The 23,572-nt window shown below is 46.4% G+C and overlaps 1 protein-coding gene across 3 annotated transcripts in view; it reads left to right on the forward strand.

Moving 5' to 3' along the window:
- Positions 1-23,572, forward strand: part of LDLRAD3 (low density lipoprotein receptor class A domain containing 3) — a 220,788-nt gene that overhangs the window by 12,397 nt on the left and 184,819 nt on the right. The window contains exon 2 of one of the 3 annotated variants that reach the window (XM_027580799.2): positions 2,559-2,647. The exons of 1 other annotated variant lie outside the window; for it this stretch is intronic. The gene's annotated coding sequence lies outside the window, so the exon portion shown is untranslated. Of the gene's footprint in view, positions 1-2,558; positions 2,648-9,532; positions 9,624-23,572 lie in introns of those variants that run through there. One more of the 3 variants, XM_027580800.2, reaches the window with a different exon arrangement.

The following is a 23,572-nucleotide window of genomic DNA, read 5'->3' on the forward strand; positions in this document are numbered from 1 at the left end:
ATGCTGGGAATGTATTTTCATATCGTGCTCTTTTCACTTGTGAATATAGCATAAGCATTCTCCCTTGTTAAACTCATGGGGGGGCAACAAATGGTCTGACATCATTTGTCACCCAGAATGGCTGGGTGTATTCTTGATGTTGGCTACAAAAACCACCTAACCCAATCAAGTCAGTGGCGAGCTCTCTCAGCTCATTTCCTTGTCTATACATAGGGAATGATATAATCTGCCCCATCTAATTTTATGTGGTGGTTATGATCCCATGAGAATCGTGTATTCAAAAATACCTAGTAATAGGTAAGATACTGTATGTTATTGTAAGTTGATGGTGTTAACATGTAGGAAAAACCAAGAAACATCATTCCCCATTGTCTCCAGAATTCCACTTCTAGGACTTTATCCTAATTAAATAGTGTTGAGATGCGTACAAACATTCAGCTACAGTGATGTGTGTGGCAGCCTGGTTTTCAACGGTGAGACACTGGAAGCAGACAAAAGACTCATTAGAAAGTGAGTTATCCCCTCAAATGCTAAGATACTATGCAGACAGTAAGACGGATGCTGTAGAACTGCTCTCTTAATAAGCCACCCACTAGCCACATATGGCTATTTCACTTTAAATTGGTTAAAATTAAATAAAATCAATCAGGAATTCAGTTCTTCGTTCATACCAGGAAGATTTGGGGGCTCAGTAGCCTCACGTGGCTCTTGGCTCTCTTTTTGCACAGCTCAGAGGCAGAACATTTCCATCATTTCAGAAAGTTCTTTTGGATGACGCTGCTCTTGAAGAATAGTTCTTGCATGGAAAGAAAATTCTTATGAAACAGAATGATTCAAATTTGGAGGGAGAGACGGGGTGTGTGTGTGTGTGTGTGTGTGTGTGTGTGTGTGTGTGTGTGTGTGTGTGTGTGTGTGTGTGTTGTAAATTGCCCCTTGGTGCTTGGGGGGACACCATGGCATTTCCTGATTTTTCTAAATTTAGGCAAATCTGGCCCTGATAGTCCCCACTCATCAAAAACTTGAGATTTGGTGCAAGTTGGTTGTTGAATCCGCCTCCCCCTGTAGGTTCTCTCAGGACCCTGGGGACCTGACCTGGGCTTTGGTGTTGCTATTGCTTTTTGTTCCAAAGGCTGTTGCCTGGCATCGGACCTATTTATCTACCCAGCACTTCAGTCCATTGCTTCACAGGAATTCACTCCCCATACATTTCACACAGTGATTTACAAGAGTTGGGGGGAGAGGAAACCTCTGTGCTCCCTTCCCCATTCAGATTGGTAGTGTTACTGATGGGGGCAGGGAGAAGGCTGAAACCATTCCACAGTAAACAGTAATAGTAATAACAACAAAATTCCTCTTGATTCACTTGGAAGTCTGGGCTCTGCTTTTGTCTGGCTTGTGGGTCCTAGCAGGCACGGTGCCGGAGGTACCTCTGCAGAGGTAGTCCCTCCATCCCCTGGCCCTTCCAGCAACTTCTGTGCCCAGGCACCCAGGCCTCAGCAGGAATACTCCCTTCACCTTGCCAGTGGGGTCAGCTGAAACAAATAACCCTTGCTCTAACTTTCTTGGAGATGGTATTGGTGCCCAAGCGATGCCTGTCTCCTGTTGGATTTTTAGAAATGATTCTGAGAAGGGATGGTGGCTTGCGGCTCATTCCTTCCCCCACAGCTAAATGCAGCCGTTATGTGTGGAGTGTATGCCCTTGTTTACTGTCTGGTCCGACTGTTGATTTAGACCGTGTCTGTGTTTGCAGAGTTTCTCAAAGAAAGTTTCCTCTTCACCCTTCAGGACCCTGCCAGTGAATCTCCTTGTCTAGAAAGTGGTCCTCCCGTGTTTGACCCCCAACCACAGAATTAAGTTGACTTTTTAAAAATTTGATATATGGATATACTGCATCCATCACCTCACAGAGTTACACATTTTTTTTTTCTCTTATGATGAGAAGTTTTAAGATCTACTCTCTGAGCACCTCTCAGACACACATTATGGGGTCGTTAGCTGTCGTCACCATTATTATAGTTTGTAGCTTTTGACCACTGTCTCCATTTCTCTACGCCCACCCCTGACTTTTGTCAACCACCAATTTGTTCTCTATTTCTATGAGTTGGGCTTTCTTTTTTTTAGATTCCCCACATAAGGGAGACTCCATACAGTATTTTTCTTTGTTGGACTTATTTCACTTACCATAATCCCCTCATGGTCCATCTGTGGCTTTACAAGTGGCAGGATTTGTTAAGGACTGAGTAATATTTCATAATCTCACTTCCTGACGCCTTCCCCTGCCTTGCATTTGCCTCTGCTTTGCATTTTGTTGGACTCAGTGCATGGTATTCCAATTTATTTGTGCTCATCCCCTATACTTGAGTGGTTCTTAAACCTAGATGACTATGAGTAACCTGGGTGCTTTAAAATAACATGCTGTTTTAATTACTTTAAATTCTGGAATCTTTCAAACATCATAAAAAAAACTCCGAGAATAATGTAACAGATACCAATGTACCTATCACGCCAATCGGATTTTTAACGTTTATTATTTTAATTCAGGGTTTTTTTTTTAAAAGAGAGAAGCAGATACAGATCTGATCAAAGACTTCCCCTCATCTCAGGACTTTGTATTTTGCCCAGAGGTCACTGCTGTCCTCAAGCTGAGGTATATCCTTTCTGTTTATGTTTTAATCTCTTACCATGGTTGTGTGTGCCTGTCTCCAGTGCATAAATTTTCAAGTGTACATAAATGCTATCACACTGTGTATATTTTTCAACTTACTTTTTAGGTATTCTTACAGTGTTGGGGTCCATCCATGTTGCCATATATAGATATAGTTTTTTTTTAAGTAGACTCTACACCCGACGTGGGGCTTGAACTCATGACCCCGAGATCAAGAATCGCAGGCTCTACTGAGCCAGCCAGGTGCCCCAGTATAGCTGTATGTTTTTAACTGCTGTAAGCTATTCCATTGTATGAATATACTGCACTTTGTTTATTCATCTCTCTCTTTTTTTTTAAAGATTTTATTTATTTGTCAGAGATAGAACATAAGCAAGGGGAGCGGCAGGCAGAGGGAGAAGCAGGTTCCCCATTGAGAAAGGAACCTGATGCGGGACTCGATCCCAGCACCCTGGGATCATGACCTGAGCCAAAGGCAGACGCTCAACTGACTGAGCCACCCAGGTGCCCCATGTTTATTCATCTCTTAATAAGACCTTTAAGCTGTTACCACGACCGGCCCCACTGCTGTGGAAATCCTGTGCACCAGAGCAGGACTTTATAATATTCTCGAGGTAGAGTTGCTGGATCAAAGGGTTTGTGCATTTCTAACCTGACCAGATCTTGCCAGCTCACCTTCTGAAATGGTCCTACCCTCCTCTGCCCCCATTAGTGGTTTACGAGAGCACCTGTTTTCACACATTTCTCCTGGTATTTAGCATTTAGGGTTCTTAGTTTCCCAAAGGCACAAAGTGGTTTTAATGTCCTTTCCCCTAATGACGAGCCAGGGGAGTGTGGCACGCCGGGCCGGGGCCAGGCCTCAGCCCGTCCCCCACTCCGCCGCCTCCATTTGGAAGTAGATGGAGAAGCCTGAGGGCCTTCCGCAAAAGCTGTTTTGTGTTGGTGTGGCAGAAATTTCCAGGTCTGGATCTCCAGCTTTTAGGGCTGGCTGATAAGGTCTAGTTCTGCTAGAACATTCTAGTAGAATGTTTCCTTTTGACATGGATTCAGGGTGTCAGGGTGCTTCTCTGGCACAACATCTAGAAGGCAGGCCCGTGCTTGACTCTGTGACGGCTGCTGAGACCACAGAACCGAGAGTGCCCCTTGGTGAGCAAACCAGCAAAGCCCTGGGGAGCCACTTTCTAGACCCCACTGCTGCCGGAGGTATGGAGCCATGATGACCCAGAAGGCAGGCTCTTGAATCAAATGGTCTGGGTTCAGATACTGGCTGTTGACCTTAGGCTGGTTGCAGAGCTTCTCTGTGCCTCAGTGGGCTCTTTAACCCCTGATGAGGATACTGCCAGCCTCATGGCATTCTTGGGGAGAATGGACAAGGCCATGCCTGCAAGGTACCTCTTAGCTCATGACTTCATCAGCACTCCCCACATGCTTACTAATCCATGCTCTGAGACTGGGTTTGAGGGCTGGGAGTGTCATTTATGTCAGAATCCCCAGTGCCTACACGGAAGCGGGTGTTCAGTGAACATTTGTTGAATGAATATGAGTTTCTGCCTACGTATGCGCATCACTTTGTACGTACAGCAGGTTACGTTAAGGCTTTTGAGTTTTATTCTGAGAGCTATGAGGGTATTTTTTTTTTTTAAGATTTTATTTATTTATTTGACAGAGAGAGTCACAGCGAGAGAGGGAACACAAGCACGGGGAGTGGGAGAGGGAGAAGCAGGCTTCCCGCAGAGCAGGGAGCCCGATGCGGGGCTCAATCCCAGGACCCTGGGATCATGACCTGAGCTGAAGGCAGACACTTAACGACGGAGCCACCCAGGCGCCCCATGAGGGTATTTTTAACTAGAGACTATTGTGATCCCATTTGTACTCTTAAAACAAGGGATGAGGACTGTTGGTCCACTGGACATTTATCAGTCCTAAAATTTCATGAACTTGAAGTGAGGTTTTTCTGACTCATATTCACATGACTTTTAAAAAATATATTCTTCCCATTTCCCCCCTTCCTGAGATGTTTCTTCCCTGCCTTCATGGTCTTTCTGAAGTACATTCAAATGGCTTTCTTTCTATCAGTGGCTCTGAAAATACCTAAGTATTTGGAGTTTGCCCTTGGGCTGGTCTACCAGTTCTAGGGGGTGGTCTCCTACCTGACCTGGGATATATTGAAGGGTCAGTGCTAAGTGTGATTCTGGAAGCAGGGTCCTGAGAATTCTGGATATATTAGAGTTCTGCTGCACATTCAGATGGCTCACCTGGGTCTGTGGTACTGCTGTAGAACACTTTGTCCCATAGTAAGTTTTGTCTCGAAGGGGGTGTGCATACCCTGCGGAGCCATCATGCAGGCAAAGTGACTGATGGTAATTTTCCATATGTTGGTTCCGTGCTGACTTCAAGGGAATGAACAGCTTGCTTCAGGGAGGGTCATTAAGTTTCCTGGGTTCTCTGGAGCACCTCCTTTTAAATGAGTTCCTAAGATGAACTGAACAGCCTCAAAGATTTTGAAAGAGAAATACCCTTTTTCTAAGTACATTTAGAGGGACTGTTTAAAGGAAGCCCTGGTTGTTCCCTTTTCTATTTAAAGAATTTTCATTTCTTTGAGAAATGGAGGATGAGAGCAGAATGGGAAGAAATGGAAATCTCCATGGACTTGAGTTATTTGCACACAATGAGTACTGTAAAAAGGCCATTTAGTAGATTTAGAAACGGGGGGGGGGGGTGGTGGAGGGGGGTGGAGGGGGGAGGGGACAAAACAGAGTAATAGGCTGGCTTTGTAAAATAAGTAAATAACACTGCCACTTGGAGAAGGTGACTTGGATAAAGGTAGGAAAATAATTTGGTAAAGATTAAACCCAAAGAAGACAAGCAAAACAACCTAGAAGTCAGAAGTACAAAGTTGTCAGTGCTGATGGGAGAGCAAAGTAGTCAGAATTGTGGGGGGGAGGAAGGGCCAGGCCCCAAGGACAATGGATTTAAATCCCATTGGATTCGAATTTTAGTTACTGTCCACAGGCATTTCCTGAGATGTGGGGATGGAAGTGTGTGTGTGTGTGTGTGTGTGTATGTATGTGTGTGTGTACACAGCCCTGTATATATATGTGTGTGGGTATGTGTAACCATATTAACAGTGCTAGCCGTGGTCCTAAGGAGGACATTTCACTTGGGACACAGGAAGTCTTCATCCTGTATCAGCATGTCTGTTTTATTTATTTTTTATTTTTTTATTTTTTAAAGATTTTATTTATTTGAGAGAGAGAGAATGAGAGATAGAGAGCACGAGAGGGAAGAGGGTCAGAGGGAGAAGCAGACTCCCTGCCGAGCAGGGAGCCCGATGTGGGACTCGATCCCGGGACTCCAGGATCATGACCTGAGCCGAAAGCAGTCGCTTAACCAACTGAGCCGCCCAGGCGCCCAGCATATCTGTTTTAAATAAAATGATAGATCGGGGACTACATCACTGGGGCTTTTCAGAACAATTATTTATTGTTCACTTATCTGTAAGACACTCTGGCAAGTCCTGCTGGATATCCAGTTTTCCCCTGACTTTAAGTAAGGAGTGCAGCAGGAGAGGGAGAGCGTGCCGATGGATAGGTCTCAGTAAGGCATGGTGTAGTAGCGTGGAGAGCCTTCCAGCCCCAAGAGTAGCAGAGACCCGATGCTGTGGAATACCGAGGAGGTCCACACTGCTTCTGCTGTGATGGATAAACAAGGATCGGGAAGGAGGTCCTGACGGGGGCTCGGAGGAAGGGGTGGGAGATAGGCTGGAAGGCCAGGCTCACATGTGCAGAGTCCCAGAGGTAGGAAGGTATGCGGTATAACTGGGGAACCCCAAACATGACAGCTTTGGTGGAGTCTCAAGGAGCAGTGGGAGCCAAAGCTAGAAAGAGGGCATACTCTACTACGACCACTCTTAACCGTGTTCCCAGTTGTAGGCGTTTCCTGTGTCCCAGGCACCACGGAAAATGCTTTACTTAAGATCCCTAGGAGGGGCGCCTGGGTGGCTCAGTCAGTTAAGCGTCCACCTTTGGCTTGGGTCATGATCTTGGGGTCCTGGGATCAAGCCCCGTGTCAGACTCCCTGCTCAGCGGGGAGCCTGCTTCTCCCTCTCCCTCTGCCCTCCCCCCCACCCCCCCCTTGCTCGTGCTTGTACTCTCTGTCTCTCAAACAAAATAAATAAAATCTTAAAAAAGAAAAAGATCCCTATGAGATAGGGCCTGTCACCATCACTACTTGACCCAGTAAGAGACTGATGCTCAGAAAAGCCAGCAGCTTGCAAGGAAATGGGCAAAGGACAGGCCGCGGGCTCTGGGCTTTCCCAGCTGGCGGCCCCATGCTTTGCAGGGGGAGGGGGTGGTGGTGAGGAGCACGCATGCCAGGGAGAGCTTGGACTTGTGTGGTGGCCACTGGGAGGACTTGGCCTAGATGGAAGTGGTGTAGCCAGACTGGGGCTGGCCAGCACGAAGGCTCCCATGTGTGCGAGTGCTAGGAGGGCCCGGCATGTGCTGTCAGATGCAGGCTGCCGGGGAGGGGCCTGGATTTGGCGACCTTTGAGCCAGCCATTTCCCAGGAATGGTGGGAGCCGAGGCTCGGTTTGTAAGTGAGGCTTAAGAAGTTGAGCTAGGGAGGAAGTGCAGGACACCAGGCGTCAGGCGAGTCCCAGACTTGGATTTCTGGACCAGTAAAATAATGAAAAACCCCGAAAGGGTGGGCTCCTGATGTCGGGTTTCCTACTTTTATTTGATCAAATGAGAACAATGTAAAAAAAGAAAAAACCACCCTTTATTATTATATCACTCTTTTATACAAGAAATCACATTTTACTCCACAAATGTAGGAATTTCTCATCCTCAGAAAAAAAGATGATCTTTTAAATGGAACAGTTTACCTGTAGGGAGAGTTCCCAGCAATGGCTCCTGAATGTCTGAGATTGTCGCTGACCAAGTGACCAGTGAACACCTTGCAGCGGACCTGGTTCCCATACACAACATTTGGGTCCCACTGGTAGAGGCTGTTTTGTTCCCAGGCATGACTTCGGGGGACTGGGAAGGAAGCTGCAGGCCTGAGGGGTTGGGGGGGTGGGAGGAGGCAGGTGCCCGGCGGCATTCAGGCTTGTGGGTATTTAGGATTTCGAGAAGGGTATTCTAGGGCAGGAAGACCTAACCATGTCCGCAGGAACCGAGGAGGGATCTTGTGACCACAGGAGCCGGGAGGAAAGCCAGAGAGAGGAGCAAGGGAAGAGTAGTGGAGGGGGCAGACCGACCATTTATTTAGCACCTGGCAGGAAGGCATTAAGAGACATCTCTCCCTTAATCCTTTTAAGAAGCCTTGGGGTTGGGGGGCAGAGGTGCTGCTGACCCCTGTTTTCTAGGTGGGGACCCTGGAGGCACAGGTGTCCGGTGTCCCTGAGTTGTCTGACGGCGGGGTCTGACGGTGGGGTCTCGTAGTTGAGGTTCACATGGATGGAGCCTGACACCTTCTTTTATTTCTGCATGTGGGTCCCTAACTCTGGGATGGCATTGGCATGCCATTTGGGAACCTTTTCAACGACTCATTTAATTTATTTGGAGTAACCGTAGTGAGGTGTGGAGGCACTTCTGATTCCCTTGGGGACTTGTGTGGTTGGTCATCTTGTGACTTGGGGACCGTTTCAGTTTGGCGACACTCCTCAAGAGCAGAATCATCGTTTGGCAATTGGCAGATGGGATGACACAGATACACAGATTTCCATTTGGTGATGAATGGTCCTTTCCTAAAGGTGTCCAGTGTGTGTACCGCGCCTGGCTCAGCTTCACTCTTTTGTACGTGGGTCGGGGTCCTGGGATCCTTGCATGAAGGTGGCGGCTGGGGCTCCAAGGCTCTTGTTTGTTGCTCTTGTGAAACTGCAGCTCAGGGAGAGGGAGGGAGGTCCCCGAGCAGGCAGGATTCGAACCCTGGCCCCAGCCCGCTCAGCCCAGACTCTTCTCGCCTCCCTTCGGTTGGAGGGGGGGGGTCTCTCTGTCACATTGGCGTGAACCCTCCCAGAGGGCTTCCCACAAAGTTCATAAGGGAATCTTTGAACAGCTGTACAAGGACGGTTTCAGAATTTCAGACATTTTCCTCTTTTAATGGAAGCTCTGTCTGACTAGTTGGTTAATGGGGGCCAGGTTCTCCCAGGCAACTCACTTCCTAATTTCCCAGCAATATATATGGAGAAAATCCACCCTGCAGGGAACTTATGACTTCACGAGCTCAGTCAAAGTCAGTCTCACGGCATGGGCAGCAGCTTTGATCGTCTTGATGGGTGTTTTGGTTTCCACCAAGGGGGGGAATGAAGAGAGGGGCTTCGCCCAGGATTTCTGCATCGCTTTGCTGGCCTCACCGTCTCGCCTGGCTCTCCTGGGAAGGCGCAGTGTGCCTGCCCAGGATTCAGCCTCAGCCTGGGGCTTTATCTCCCCTACAACCTGAGGGCTTTCAGGCCTTTGTTTCTGGAAGTTGTTGCTGGGCTGGAAGGCAGCCAGATGATGGAACCAGAGGTGCACACCTTGAGGAAAGCTTTTTCTGCATTTAGAGGAGCCAAGGGGTCTCCTTCCTGGCAGACCTGCTCCTCCCAGGAGGAGGTGTGTGGGGCCCTCGTGCATGTGTGGGGTTTTCTCAGACAGACCCACTGATAAAGTATTTACATTAGGGTCTTGGTACCTAACCCTGGTTTGTTTGTTTTTAAAGTCTTAACAACACATCAGCCATAAGGATGCCGGCTTGTTAGCTTTTGGTTTCTTGCTTGCGGTTTTTGTTTTTATGAGGAGTGGAGAATCCAGGCCTGATCTTCTGAGAAGGAGCCTGCTGTGTGGGAGAAAACGAGTCCCTTGTGTGTCTAATAGTGATGAGGCTCCCGCTTGCCAAGCGTTTGCTGTGTGCCCCTGCCTGCAGTGTTCTCGAGGCTTTGCCGCATTCTCGCTGCCATCTTCCCATGATCGTCCAGGTGGGTTGAATTGTGTCCATAAAAAAAAGGTATGATCCAGTCCAGTTTTGAACACGACCTTATTTGGAAATGGGGTCTTTGCAAATGCAGTTAGTTAAGAGTAGGTCATACTGGATTAGGGTGGGTCCTGACTGCAAGGACTGGTGTCCTTAAGAGAAAGGGACACACAGACACACGCTGAGGATGACGGCCACGTAAAGACAGTGGTAGAAATTGGAGTGACGTAGATACAAACCAAGGAATGCTGAGGATTGCCAGCAACCACCAGATGCTAGGGGAGAGGTGAGGAAGCATCTTTCCTGTAGCTTTCAGAGAGAGCACAGAACTGTGAGAGAGTAGATTTCTGTTGTTTGAAGCCATCTGGTTTAGGACAATTGGTGAAGGAGCCCTAGAAAACAGTGCAGTAGGGATTACCTAGAAGGGTATTAACCCCATTTTGCAGATGAACAAACCAAGGCTCAGAAGCGTTAAGCATCCTGCCCCAGGTCACTCCGCTTCTGTGTGGAGATGGACAGATGGGGTGATGGCATGATGGTGCTGCCAAGTCCACACCTTCAAGTGGGTGACTCTCTGATGCCCGCTATTTAGGACCCCTGGGGTTCTTCAACTGGAGACAAAGACAGGGAGTCTCGAGCAGGGGAGTGTGGGGGGATCCATCAGGGTGTCTTAAGGGAAGAAAGATAGAGGACCAGAGGAAGCACAGGGGCTTAAACTTGTCTGTTAATGGTTTGTTTTTAAATTGGCGATACGTATAATGGTACAAAAATTGAAGAACACATAGTGAGAGCATAGTTCCCTCTCTCGACCCTGCTGTCTTGTTACCCAGTTTACTAGTTACCAGTTAGTTATACCAGTTCTCCAGCCCAGAGGAAACCAGTCCTCAGATCCTTGTGTGTTCTTTCAGAGGTAGCTGTTCAATATAGAATATATAACATCTAATACACAGATAGAACATTTGTAGGGTCTTTATATCCTGGGGTATGTGTATAAAAGTGTGTGTATATAACATCAATTTAATGTCTTTATATCCTACGTGCTTTTCTACCGCTTGCATATTTTTTTTTTGATTTGAGTTTTGTTGTTTTGAAAAAGAAACACAACCAGATGGTATGATATTCATAAGGTACCAAAGAACACACAGTGAGAAGTCTCCCTCTTACCTAATCCCCAGCCACCCCTCATCTCCTCCCTGAAGGCACCTGTTTTCTGGTTATTCTTGTTGTTTATTTTCTGAATATATCTCAGAGATCTCTCTGTCAGAACAGAAAGAGCCGCCTCATTTATTTTTATGGTTTATGGTATTCACGGCATTCTGTTATGTGGCTGTACCATAAATTATTGAAGCTATCTGCTGTTGCTAGCTAGAATGACTTACATCTTTGCTGTGACAAACAGTGTTCTATTAAATAGCCTTATACATAGGTTTTTTTTTTTAAATATCTAGAGAAGTGGAATTGTTGAGTTGAAGAGTTAAGTGAGTTTGATATTTTGATGGTTATGCCGAATTGTCCTCCAGAGAGTCTGTTCCAATCTCCCTGTCCCCAGCCATAAATTAGGGTGCTGATCTCCCCACTGCTTTCCAACCCACTGTGTTAGCAACATTTTATCGCAGTTGGTGCCTTATTTTATTTCTCTTATAACGAGTAAGCATCTTTTCTTTCTTTTTTTGCGGGGGTGGGGAGTGAGAGTGCGAGAGAGTGGGGGAGAAGCAGAGGGAGAGAGAGAATCTTAAGTACGCTCCACGCTCAGCACAGAGCCTCACATGGGGCTCTATCCCACAACCCTGAGACCATGACCTGAGCCGAAATCAAGAGTTGGATGCTTAACTGACTGAGCCACCTGGGCACCCCTGAGTGAGCATCTTTTCTTGTTAATGTGTAAGAGCTACTTTAATTTCTTATCATTTGTGGTAGCTAGTTTTAAGGAAGTTAACCCTTCTGTGATATAAGTGGCAGATAGATTTTCTCACTTTAGTTAGATTGATTCATCCTTTCTAGATGAAGAAATTCTAGGTTTTCATGTCACATGTAGGCCCTCCTTGCCCAGATTTACATATTAAAAAACCCCTCATGTTTTCTTCTTTGAATTCATTTTTCATATTTCAATCTTTCACCCATCTGGAATTTATTTTGGTATCATGTGTGAGTCAGGGATCCAACTTTATTTTTTGCCAGGTGGCTATCTGTGTGTTCCATTCATTTATTAAATAATCCCTTCCTGTCCCCTGACTTGACCTGCATTAGCTTTCTATTGCTGTGTAACAATATTACCACAAACTTGGTGTTTTAAAATAGCGCACGTTTATTATTTCATATTTTCTGTGGGACAGGAGACCGGGCATGGCATAGCCAGGCTCTCTGCAAGGTTCCAGTCGAGGGGTCAGCTGGAGCTGTGGTCTCATCTGAGGCTCAACTGGGGAAGGATCCATTTCCAAACTCACCTGGTTGTTAGCATTCATTTCCTCGCAGGCAGCTGGATGGAGGCCTCATGTTTTTGCTGGATGTAGGCTGGGGGCTGGTCTCTGTTCCTTGGCATGTCACAGCATGGCCTTTTGTTTCATCAAGTCAGCAAGAGAAAGAGGGGCCCTGCAATGTTCTGTAACATAATCACATACATCCTGTTTGCTTTGCCTTATTCTGTTGATCAGACGCAAGTCATGGGTCCTGTCCACATTCCAGGGGAGAGGATCACACAAGAGCTTGATACCCGGAGGAGGGGGAGGCTCTGCAGGGGCCTTCTTAAGAGTGTGTCTGCCAGCCTACCGTACTGTACTTTAAATTTCTATGTATATTTGAACCCATTTCTGAAGGCCCACCAGCTTTGGAGGCATGGTAGAGGAAGAGAAGGCTGCATAAAGATGGGGAGGAGGTGCTTATCTTTCCTGACTCCCCACCATGAGCCTAACCAACCCTGGCCAGTTGCAGACTCTTGTTTCTCTGAGACCTTTGGCAGCTGGCTTCATTCCCTGGCTGAACTCGACACAAAGGCTGCCTGCTACCTTCATGCCCACCTTCTGTGTCTCCAGACTGAGTTAACCTAGTAACTGCTTGGGTGTAAAGGAAGTTTGCAGCTTCACTTCCCATGCATTTGAGCTGGAATTCTCTGTTTTATTAGAAATTATGTTCATATTGGTGAATATTACCTTTTAGCTGCACCACTACCTCGAGATGAAATCCAGTGTGATGTTGCAACTTGAAAGTGTTATCCCAGTAGAATGCAGTAATCAGACAAACTGTGTATGGGGGTTAGAGATGCTGATGGATTGGTACCAGTCCTCTTCCCTGGACAGCACGAGCATGCGGAACAGGCCTCTGGAAGAAGGATGGGAATTCTGGCAGCCGTCTTCTCTTCACACTTCCTTGCATCAGTTTTATTACCTATGGTTTGCCCCCCCCCCCCAAATACCCAGTTAGTTTCCCAAAGGTTGTTACGGACTGATTGGTCTGCTGGGAGTAGAGGGTTTAAATAGTAATTAGAAGATGATGGGGGCACCTGGGTGGCTCAGTTGGCTAAGCGTCTGACTCTTGATTTTGACCTAGGTCAGGATCTCAGGGTCATGAGATGGAGCCCTGCGTTAGGTTCCATGCTGGGCATGGAGCCTGCTTAAGATTCTCTCTCTGCCCCTCCCCCCATGCACTCTTTGTCTAAAAAATAAAATAAAATAAAATAAAAGATGATGGGTTGCAGCTACCACAAATAGTGTATGAACTGGTGTGCCTGTGGTATGAGCTCGGGCACTGAGTTGCACAAGGTGGACAGGTATAGGAGGATGCAGTCATTCTTGATGGAGGGAGGGGAATGGAACCTGTCCATGGGCCAGGACAGAGAGTTGGCCTGGAAGAAGAAGGGGTAGTAAGGGATTTTTTTAAAAAGTGGAAGGGTGTGAGACCAAAAAAGAATTTTAGTGTTGCTCAGATGTGCTGATGCTGGCAAAAACTTCTCAGAACAAGTGAGTAAGGAATTGAGTGGCCAGGCTCAGGAGAACGGCTGTTTAGAATATGCCTTTGGCAGGGTTGGAGAATCAGTTGATGCAGAGAGGGGCCCATTTCGCTATTGGGTAGGAGGAGTTTGGAGAGCTTTCATTTCCCTAGGAGTTTAGGGTGCTGGCCGGGGAACTGAGCTGGTCCCACAGTTGGGGACCATCAGGGTTGAATGAGCTGATGTTGGCAATAAACCTGTCAGGTAATTCTTTAAAGTTGTTGCCAGTGAATTGGATCATGGTAGAAGTTGAACTTGGAAGTGTATACATTTAGATCCTTATGGGCCTTCACAATCAAGAAAAGGATTGTTAGAGGGATTAATTCTGTGGATCCCGCTCTTCCAGAAATGTGGAGGCTCAGTGTCCTAGTAGGAAAAGGAAGGTTGGTGGAGATGACCCAGGACTGACAGGTGGTGGGGCTGGAAAGTTTGTCCCTCACAGCAGGTGATACGAGCTGACCAGGGGAGCCTCTGCAGGGGGCTTGTGTATGGGAGAGAGGAATGGGGGGCCTCGGGAGAATGGACAACGGATGTTTACTGGAAACACTGGCAGATGCCACCAGGAGGGAAGATGTTGGTATGTCTTATGCACACTCTTTAACCCTCTCCTGGGCCAGTGGATGAATTTGGTTTCATTCATTATCAAACTTACCATGTTCCAGGCATTGTGGTGGGCACTTGGGTATACTGAGTTGAAGAACACACAGTTTCTTCTCTCCAGGAACTCAGTGTAGTGGGGGTGGGAAAGACACTTTGAAGTATCTGAGATGATGTTGAAATAAATGGGACTTGTCTTCCCGGAAGAATCTGTTTGAGTTGAATTCTGTTGTGTGGCAGGGTGGAGAGTGACTTCGGTGGTCTCTCTCTCTGTGTGTGTGTGTGTGTGTGTGTGTGTGTGTGTACGTATGCATGCCTATGTGTTTGTGTGTGCATGTTTAGCTGTATTGCTTTGGCTTTTTATTTTTCTTGGACTCTTGGAAATATGTGTGCTTAGAATATATTTGTAAATGTGTTTTGTTTGGGTGCTCTCAGTCTATTGAAACTCAAGCCAAATTCAATAGCTTGATTTATTAGCATGAAAACTGCATTGCTCAGGCATGTGCTTAGCCCACTGAGTGACTTTCAGAGCTTTCTGGAGGTAGGTGATTCAGGGTGGCTGGATGGCTCCATGTATCAGGGACCCAGGCTTCTTTCTTACACATTCCTCTGCTAACTACTCCGTGGCCTAGAGTGACTACTTGAGTACCAGCCATGGCATCTGAATTCCAGTCTGGAGGAAGGAGACAGACCCTTAGCTGAATGAGCTCCTTCTTCATAAGGATCCTTCCTGTAAGTCCCATACAGGACTTCTGTCTACATCTCTTGGCCAAAATGTAGTCTCACAGCCACATTCTACTGCAAAAGAGACTAAGCAATGGGCTGAGGTCAAATCGGGAGCCCTCCTAGTAACTACAGGAGGAAAAAACACATAATAGGGGGTATATGCAGGGGTTAATTATGAAGGGAAATAGAGCAAATACTAGAGTCTTACTTCTGAGCTCTTGTTTTAGGACAAGAAAGGGTGCCCTGGTAGCTGGCTTCGCTAGGTTAGTACATTACTGGAAACATGCCCGATCCTCCCAGGCAGCTTTGAAAGAAGAATGAGTTATCCTGGAGAGTCCAGGTAGGGAGAGACCCGATAAGGTGCCTTAAGGTGTGTGGGGGGATTAGGGAAAATGGACAGTGGCGTCGAGCCAGAACCCCATGTCCACTCTGTGCTGTGGATGCCAGTTTGCAGGGCTGCAAGGCTTCATGGAACACGCCCCAGGGCGAGCTCTTTTTATTGATTCCTGACGGCTTATGATGCTCCAGGGTGATGCAGGGTAAGCTGGCCAGCTGAAAATAACCAGGAGCTCATTCACATTTTTGGGAGGAAGGGAAATGGCATTGAAGCATCTCCCCTCATTCCGGCAAAGGCAGAAATGTAAACTGTAGCCCTCTGTGAGCTGGATCCTGCCTTTCTCTAGCCTCACGCTCCCTCGAGGTTGGCATACATACGGCAGTGCCGAGCTGCTCCATCCAGTCCCCTGCCCAGGGCGGTAGGGCGGTCCGGGGCTGGGCAGCCTCCTCCGTTTTGTTTGTGACAGTCACGTGACATGTGTCTGGTACTGATGTGTGTTCAGTGTTTTCCTGCACACATCAGCTCTCCTTGAGGTCCTAAGCTCCTGGGTTCAGTGGGGGCTATTTCTCACACATCCTTGGGTCCCCAGCACAGCTCTGCTTAGCACCTGTGGCTGGACCCAGTGCCCTAGACTTGAGGGCCCCTCCAGGGGTCAGTCCTGGAAGGGTTTCCATGTTTTCTTAGCCTCATGGTCTCACCTAAGCGGGAGGCACTGCTTTACCCAGAGCAAATTATTGAGCAGGAAAAAGATAGTTAAAAGGTAAATTGATCACCCCCTGAGCCCTCCAGAGTCCGCTCATGGAAACATTTACATTTTAAACACCCACACTCAGAGTGGTTTCCCTAGCAGTCCTAATGCCTTGGGTGTTAGGGAAAGGGAGGAGGTCTTTAGCTTAAATGCCGCTTTTGCTTTGAAGGGTACAGCTACTGAAGCACATTTTCTTTACCCATTCATCCATTGATGGGCACTCAGGTTGCATCTGTGTCTTGGCTATTGTGAACAATGCTTCAGCGAACATGGGGGTGCAGATACCTTTTCAGGTTCGATGAGTGTTGGGATCGTGAGTCTCAGAGCTTCTGGTCCACTTGTTTTACGTTGTTGCTGTTCTTTTGCCTCTTCTGAAGGCATTGGGTAAGCAAGGTTATATTGAGTCAAGTTAGCTCAAGTTTTTCCCTAGGTACACTGCACAAGAGAGAATTTATAAGATATACCGGACCTTGTAGCCCTGTGCAGAGACATACGGTGTGGATGTCATACCTGGGACAAGGTTCCGGAGCCAGTGGCTGTCTCCTGGGGAGGGATCTCCTGGTCTCTTGATTCCAGCCTGCCTTGCAACTGTTTTGCCATATGTGTCTTTGTCTTGTCTCTTCTTATTAGCCAACTGTTTATCAACGTGGAGCTTTATCAAGACTGTTAGAGAAAGGTCCTATATCCTGTGGGACCACCTGATTCGGTGGAGGCTGGCAGCGTGGGAGATGAAAGAGTTCACTGGAGGCAGAACAAAGGAGATAGAAGTTTATGGAAGACACTGCAAGGGAGTGGCTGGCAGGACAGCAGAGGAGAGACCCTCTGCCAGGAGGCAGTGGTGGGGGGCTGTGGTTAAAGGGGAAGGTGAGGAGGGATGAGAACGTATGGGATTTTCCTTTTTTGGTACCTGTGTTCCGGTGTAAGTAGCCCCTTGGTCACCTAGGACTTAATGGTGGCTATTTTGAGGTGGGTGGCCTGATGGCCCTGTCTGGATTCAGTCAGAGGGTCACTGGGGACCCTTCTACCTTACTCAGATTTCCATTGCTCAAGTTGGTTGCCTAAAAGCAGCCTCTACTTATCCCTTCTCTAGGAGTGGCCAAGCTGGCTTTAAATATTATTGCCTTTTAAATAACAAGGTGATAGAGATTTTTTTTTAAATGGAGCCTCTTAATTGAGCCTTAATTTCCATGGAAGTATTTTTATAAGATTTATGACTGTGTTTAGTTGCTCTGTAATGGTACCACCAATTTGCATAATGCTGATCATCCAGGCAGTCCAAAGTAATTTATAGCTAGACCTTCATTCATTACCAGGTGGCAGATAGCATCCCCATTCTGTTGCTGGGGAAATTGAGGCTTCTTAGAGAGAAATATACGACTCATAGAAAGTCAAACCACAGAGGGAATTACCACCAGGGTTCCCTGGCATTTGTCTTTCCTTCTCACCATTGACTTTATCAGGATGGGCACAATCTCGTTAGGGAACTAACCTACTGGCGGCGATTAGTTGGTTTGAGTTACTCCTTTTAGAAATGGGATTACTGTTTCTCTTTGCATACATAAAATGGAAAATTTTAATTCACTTTGCTCACCCACCGTGAAGGTTAATGAGAGAATGTGAGCTTTGTTAAGCAGTTTGGGAGAATGACAGAATGAGAAATGTTATGTTGTTAATGGTAAACTTGGGCTCTTGTAGGGCGCCTCATGGAGGTGGTTTCTGGTTTTCCCAATTATGACACAGGTGCTGATAAATCCCAGTCTATTTCCTTTCTGTCTAACCCAGCCGAGGACTTCTTTCAGAGTATTCCCCCACAAACCAGATGTTTTGAAATAGCTTGTTGCCAAGCTGCAATTATTAGATAATAATTTACATTGTTAAAACATTAATGGAAGACATTTATAACTGAGAGAGGAGTCCACTGGAAGGATGTAGTTATTGTTACCACTCTAATGTGTTTGAACAGAGACATTCGATGTGCTAATTGCTCGGCATTTAGGCAAGTGGACACGTCTTGTTGGCCCTTTTGAACCAGTCCTGGGAACCTTCAGGACCCCCAGCCACTGGGGACCTCAGTTTGGAAGTTGCTGATGGAGGGAGACCCCTGGGCCACTGCTGACCCCAGGAGAGTTAAGGCATTATCATTTAGGTTTTGGTTTTCATATTGGTTGGGAAATCTCATAAAAAAAAAAAAACTAGGAACTCTTTCTCTCGGGGGCCCATGGTCTACCTAGAGCTGTGACTGGTTCTTTCAGTTCTCTTTTCCCCATGCTCCAGGTCAGTAGGCCACACCTTGGTGAAATACCTCAGTGGGAAGGCCGACAGGGAGGGACAGCCAGGGCTCTGTAGGCAGAGTGACTTGGGCCTGGACCCTGGCTGTGTGACTTTGACTGTGTCACTTAACCTCTCTGATCTCAAGTTTCTTCGTCTGCAAAATGGAGGCAGTATCTACCTCAGTGGATTATTGTGAGGACTACATGGGATAGCATTTATAAGAAAGGGGTATCACAGACTAGCACCCGGTAGGCTCTTCATATTGTTAGGAACAAAGTAACTTGTGGACATGGAAGATTCTGTTGGCAGGTACACAACCTGTTGAAAGATTTGCTCTCATATCCTCATACTTTGTAAGAGTACATCTCTCTAACGGTCACGTAGATAGTTCTCATACTGTGATGTTCACCCCTCCCTTTGGGGAGGGAAGTCAGTTCCATGGGGCCCTTTCTTAGCCTGCAGTTTGCCAAAACCACCATCATCACAAACAGCCCTCTGGCAAGATGGCCTCAGAAATCCAAGGGTGTTTGGCATCTCCCCCCGAGTTGGCATTGTCCTAGCTTCAGCGGTGAGCAGGAGTTGGCGGTAGCCCCGCCCTGCCCAGGCTGGGAACATGGTGTGTGTGTGGGTATTCGAGGCACGCTCCGGGCACCTGTCAGAAAAGCTGCATTTTCTACTCTTGGTTCTTCCATCGAAAGCTGAAGAAAGGTCCTTTCTTAACTCGGCCTCATGGCCTGTGAGTTGGAGCCCGTGAGGCTGTCCTCCAGGTTTTTGGGTTATCTCCCCTATTTGGTTGCATGGGGAAGAGGAGAAACAGTTTGCTGATTATGAGGGTTTTTTCCCTGCTTGATGAGAAATCTGCTGTCTTTTTGGTGCTCATTAAGTACTTGAATTGGATCACTCCATTTTTGGGAAAATAGCGTTACTCTAGTTTACCTAGAGATTTTGGGCTCCCCTCAAAGATGTTAGAAAAGGCTCTCACACTACTAATTGCAAAATAAACATTTCCAGCCCCATGTGCAACAGACATATTTGGCCAGTATTTATGCTGGTGGGGAAGAGAAAGAGTATTTGTGGACTGTCTACAGGACGTCAGGAAGTTTTGTGCAGTCAGTTTGGTTAATTTCTCATGCTGGGCCTGCAGGGTATTATTGCTTGGTTGATGGACTCCCTGGGGTGAAATGACCTGTCCAGGGGCACATCCTCAGTGGGAAAACTGAGAGTCCTATTCCAGCCAGTCTTGCCTTTTCTCTGAGGAGGTGGTGACATAGCAGCAAAATGTGTAAAACAGGTCATCTGGGCTAGTTTCATTAGGTGGGAATTGGGTGGGGTGGGTTGTGGTTGGGGAGAAAGTCTGTGCCCTCCCCTGGAATCCTCCTACCCAAGCTGACTGGGAGGCATCTCTGCAGAGCTCGTTTCGAAAATCATTTTTCCTTACTTGATGCCTCCCTCACTCACCTTCTGTCTGATTCTGTGGATCGTCCGTCGCATTTGTCCCTTCAGTTATCAGACGATAGCATTTCAAGGTTTTCATCTGAGATGAGTCAGAACATGAAGTCGGCTCCACGGGAGAGAGTGTTTCTGTAGATTGCATAAGTTGGCCTGCTGAGATGGTAGAACTTTCTAGAGAATGGGGTGGTGATGCTAAAAGTCCTCACTGGGGCCTTTTCATGCTTGGGCTCCACTCAGGCTCTGTGTCTTGGAAGGTGACCTGCTACTTATTTATGGTGGTATAATCACATAAGGATGTATGTTAGAGAATGTATTAGAGTATGATAGGCCTTTGCTGCAGTAATAAATTTCCCCAGTAGGTCATTGGTTTAACACGTACAAGTCTACTCTTCACTTACACAAAGACTCTGGCAGGTGGGGTGGCAGGAATGGGAGGGGCTCTACTCCTCATAGTGACTTTGTCCAGGGCCGATCAAGGCTCTCCCACCTGGAACATCGGCGTAGCAGGGGAAGAGTTTGCAGGAGTTGTCATGTGCTGCTGCTTCTCTTCCTTACCCTGAAAGTGACAGGAATCACCTTGTCCGCATTCCATTGGCCCAAACCAGTCAGCCTGGGAAGTGGGAGGGCAATGGGGCGGTGCAAATGGGGATGGTGGTATAGATGCCAAAGATGGAGGTGGGTACCACTCTTTGTCACAGATGGTGCAGAGCACACCTGTTGATGAGGGGTTCATTAAGTCCAAGCATGTGCTCAGGCCCATGTACTTGAGAAAAAAATTTAAGACCTGGGCTCCTCAGAGTCGGGCTGTATTTCTGTAAATCTCTTACCGGGCTTTCTTCCTCACACTTTCTCAGCACTCAACGAATGTTGGTTGCGTTGAATTCATGAGACACGTACAATCTGGGTCTGATTGACAGTGCCACTTCTTTTAGACATTGGGTTTGGGTCCACTCTGATCCAGGACGGCCTCTTCTTAACCCGATTACATATGCAAAGACCCTCTTGACAGGTTTAGGTCACATTCACCCGGTACTGGAGGTCAGAACTTGAACGTATCTTTGGGGGGTGGGGAGCCACAATTCTACCCTCTATGGTAGTATAGGTGAAGGCTTAACACAGTATGCACACACAGTAGGCCTTCAATAAATGATAGTTTCTATTACTCTTCTCAGGGGAGTGTTTGGGAAAACCCATGTGGAACTTTCTAACTGAATTTTGCTGTATTTTCAGACCTTTGAGGTTTCTAGTATCAATAAAACCAGAGCATTTTCTTTCTTTTTTTTTTCTTTTGTAATGCACAGCTTTTATTTGCAATATGATGTTCTTCTAGGGTATGTATATGAGATGCCATGCATCTCAATTACGGAATGGGTTTGGCATTCAGATTTTGAGTGACTTTCGCCCAGTGCTGTCGATTTCCTTCTGGCACTTTTGTCTTGCTTAACGATGCAAAACAGAAAATGCACACAAATGGTTCCCCAAAATGAGGACTGTCGTTATTGCTTCTTTTACCTCTGGGGCCGCAAACTGCAGAAGCTTATTTACTGCAAGGCAATGAGGGCTCTAAATCTCCCGCCTCCATATATTACATTCTGTATTACACTCAGACATGGCGAAATTAATTGTGGCCAAGGCAGGGGAGACAGGAAAAACCTATAATGGTTTATCATATTTTGCAGGCTTTGTGAGGGCCATAAATATAAGCATATAGGAATTGTATTTATTCCTTAGATTTCACAAATTTGTCATGTACCCTTTCTCTGAGGATGACAAGTTCTTTAAGACAACAGAGTCTCGGATTTTGAAGTAGAGAGGGGGCAGCGATGGAGATGTTCCCGGTGTCCCCGATGACCACTGAGTCGTCCCCCTCAAGCTCCTTGGGTTACATGGCTGTTAATAGCTAAATTATTAATGCAGGTTTGCTAGTGGAGGGAGCAGTTTTGAGTATCGCCTCTCCTCTGACATCAGCTCTTTTATAGCCACCATTGTAGGAGTCAGATTTCATGTGGAACAGTTTATAAATTGAATAGTCTGTGTGTATGTGTGTGGTGGAAAGAGCTGTAGTGGCCTCCATATATCTTGTGAGTGCTCTTGTGAGTCTGAAACCTTGCGATGTAGGAATTTTCATCTTGGAATTCGATCCAACTTGGAGCTAGCTCAAACAAGGAAATTGACCTATTCCTGAATTCTACTGATGGTTCAGCAGCTTCTGTCACCATGGAAATGCCCTGTTTGGATAGTGAAGTTGCATATTCCAAGGGTTGAAATTTTCTGAAATGTTAGGTTCTTTAAGATGATTGTGAAGCACTTTTGCCCACAGATTCCCCTGATGGCTGTGTCAATAGGAATGCAGCTTTGATTTGATAATCTTTTATTTTCTTTTCAAAGTAAAAGTCGATAGATTGATTTTAAAGAAAAATCATAGAATGATGTAGCTATCTCTTGGTATTACCCCTGTAGCCCACTGGCATCAAACTTTGTTGACAGTGACCCAAAGAAACACATTTATATGTCCGCACAAACATTTGTACATGAATGGTTCATAGCTGTGTTTTTCATAATAGCTCCAAAGTGGTAACTACCCTGATGTTATCAGTAGATGAATGAGTAAATAAATGTGTTCTATACATGCAGTGGAATATTATGCAGCCATCAAAAGGGATGAAGTACTGATGCATGTTACAACACGACTGAACCTTTAGAACATTATCCTAAGTGAAATAAGTCAAACACAAAAGACCACATGTTGTATGATTCTGTTTATATGAAAATGTCCAGAATTGGTAAATCCATGGAGATGGAAAATAGATTGGTGGTAGCCCAGGGCTGGGGTGAGGGTTTGAGAAGAGCTGGGGAGTGAATGCTAATGGGCATGTGGTTACCTTTTGGGGTGATGAAATATCTTTAAACTGATGTGGTGATGATTATGTAACTCTGAGTATACTAAACACCATCGAGTTGCATACTTGAAGTGGGTAAATTTTATGGTATGTGAATTGTATGTCAATCAGGCTGTTAAAAATCACATTTGCGGGGCGCCTGGGTGGCTCAGTTTAAGTGTCTGCCTTCGGCTCAGGTCATGGTCCCGGGGTCCTGGGATCGAGTCCCGCATCGGGCTCCTTGCTTTGCGGGGAGCCTGCTTCTCCCTCTCCTCCCCACTTGTGCTCTCTCTCACTGTCTCTGTCTCTCTCTCTCAAATAAATAAATAAAATCTAAAAAGAAAATTAAAAAAAATCACATTTGCAGCACAAGCTAGATCATTTATATGAAGCTGAATCAAAACCTCCTCTTTTGTGTCTGATACATTCTGGTTGATTCCAGTCTATTCCATTCTGTTTCTTTAAAAAGTTGCTAGATGTGACCCGCCACATTGATTTTTCCATAACCCTCATTTTTATAGATTCCTCTCCATTTTACTGATGCACAACACTGAGTCCCAGAGCTTAAGAAGTGGGTGCAAGGGTACCCAGTGTATTAATGACTAAGTTGAGACCATAAGCTGTCTTCTGACACTCACACCAGCTGCGCTAACCTACAGGTCTTTTTAAAAGATTGAGCAGAACTTGGGGTTAAGAAAAGGTACTGGCAATGAATAGCCTCCTTGTGAACACCTTCACTTGGAGTCTGGAGTGGTTAGGAAAGCTCATGCCCTAGAGGATGGCTGGTTGCATGGTTTTGCATTGAGTACGGTATTCAGTACACGGAACACCACGTGGCCACAGTGTAGGCAGGCGGCCTCACTTGTTTATTTTTCAAGAAAAAATGCTATTTTCTGAGTATCGCAGGGTAACAACTTCAGAAATTTCTAGCTGCCTGTCATTTAGACTACCTGGCTTCCCT

Source organism: Zalophus californianus, chromosome 11 (assembly GCF_009762305.2).
Source record: "Zalophus californianus isolate mZalCal1 chromosome 11, mZalCal1.pri.v2, whole genome shotgun sequence".
NCBI classification, from domain to species: Eukaryota; Metazoa; Chordata; class Mammalia; order Carnivora; family Otariidae; genus Zalophus; species Zalophus californianus.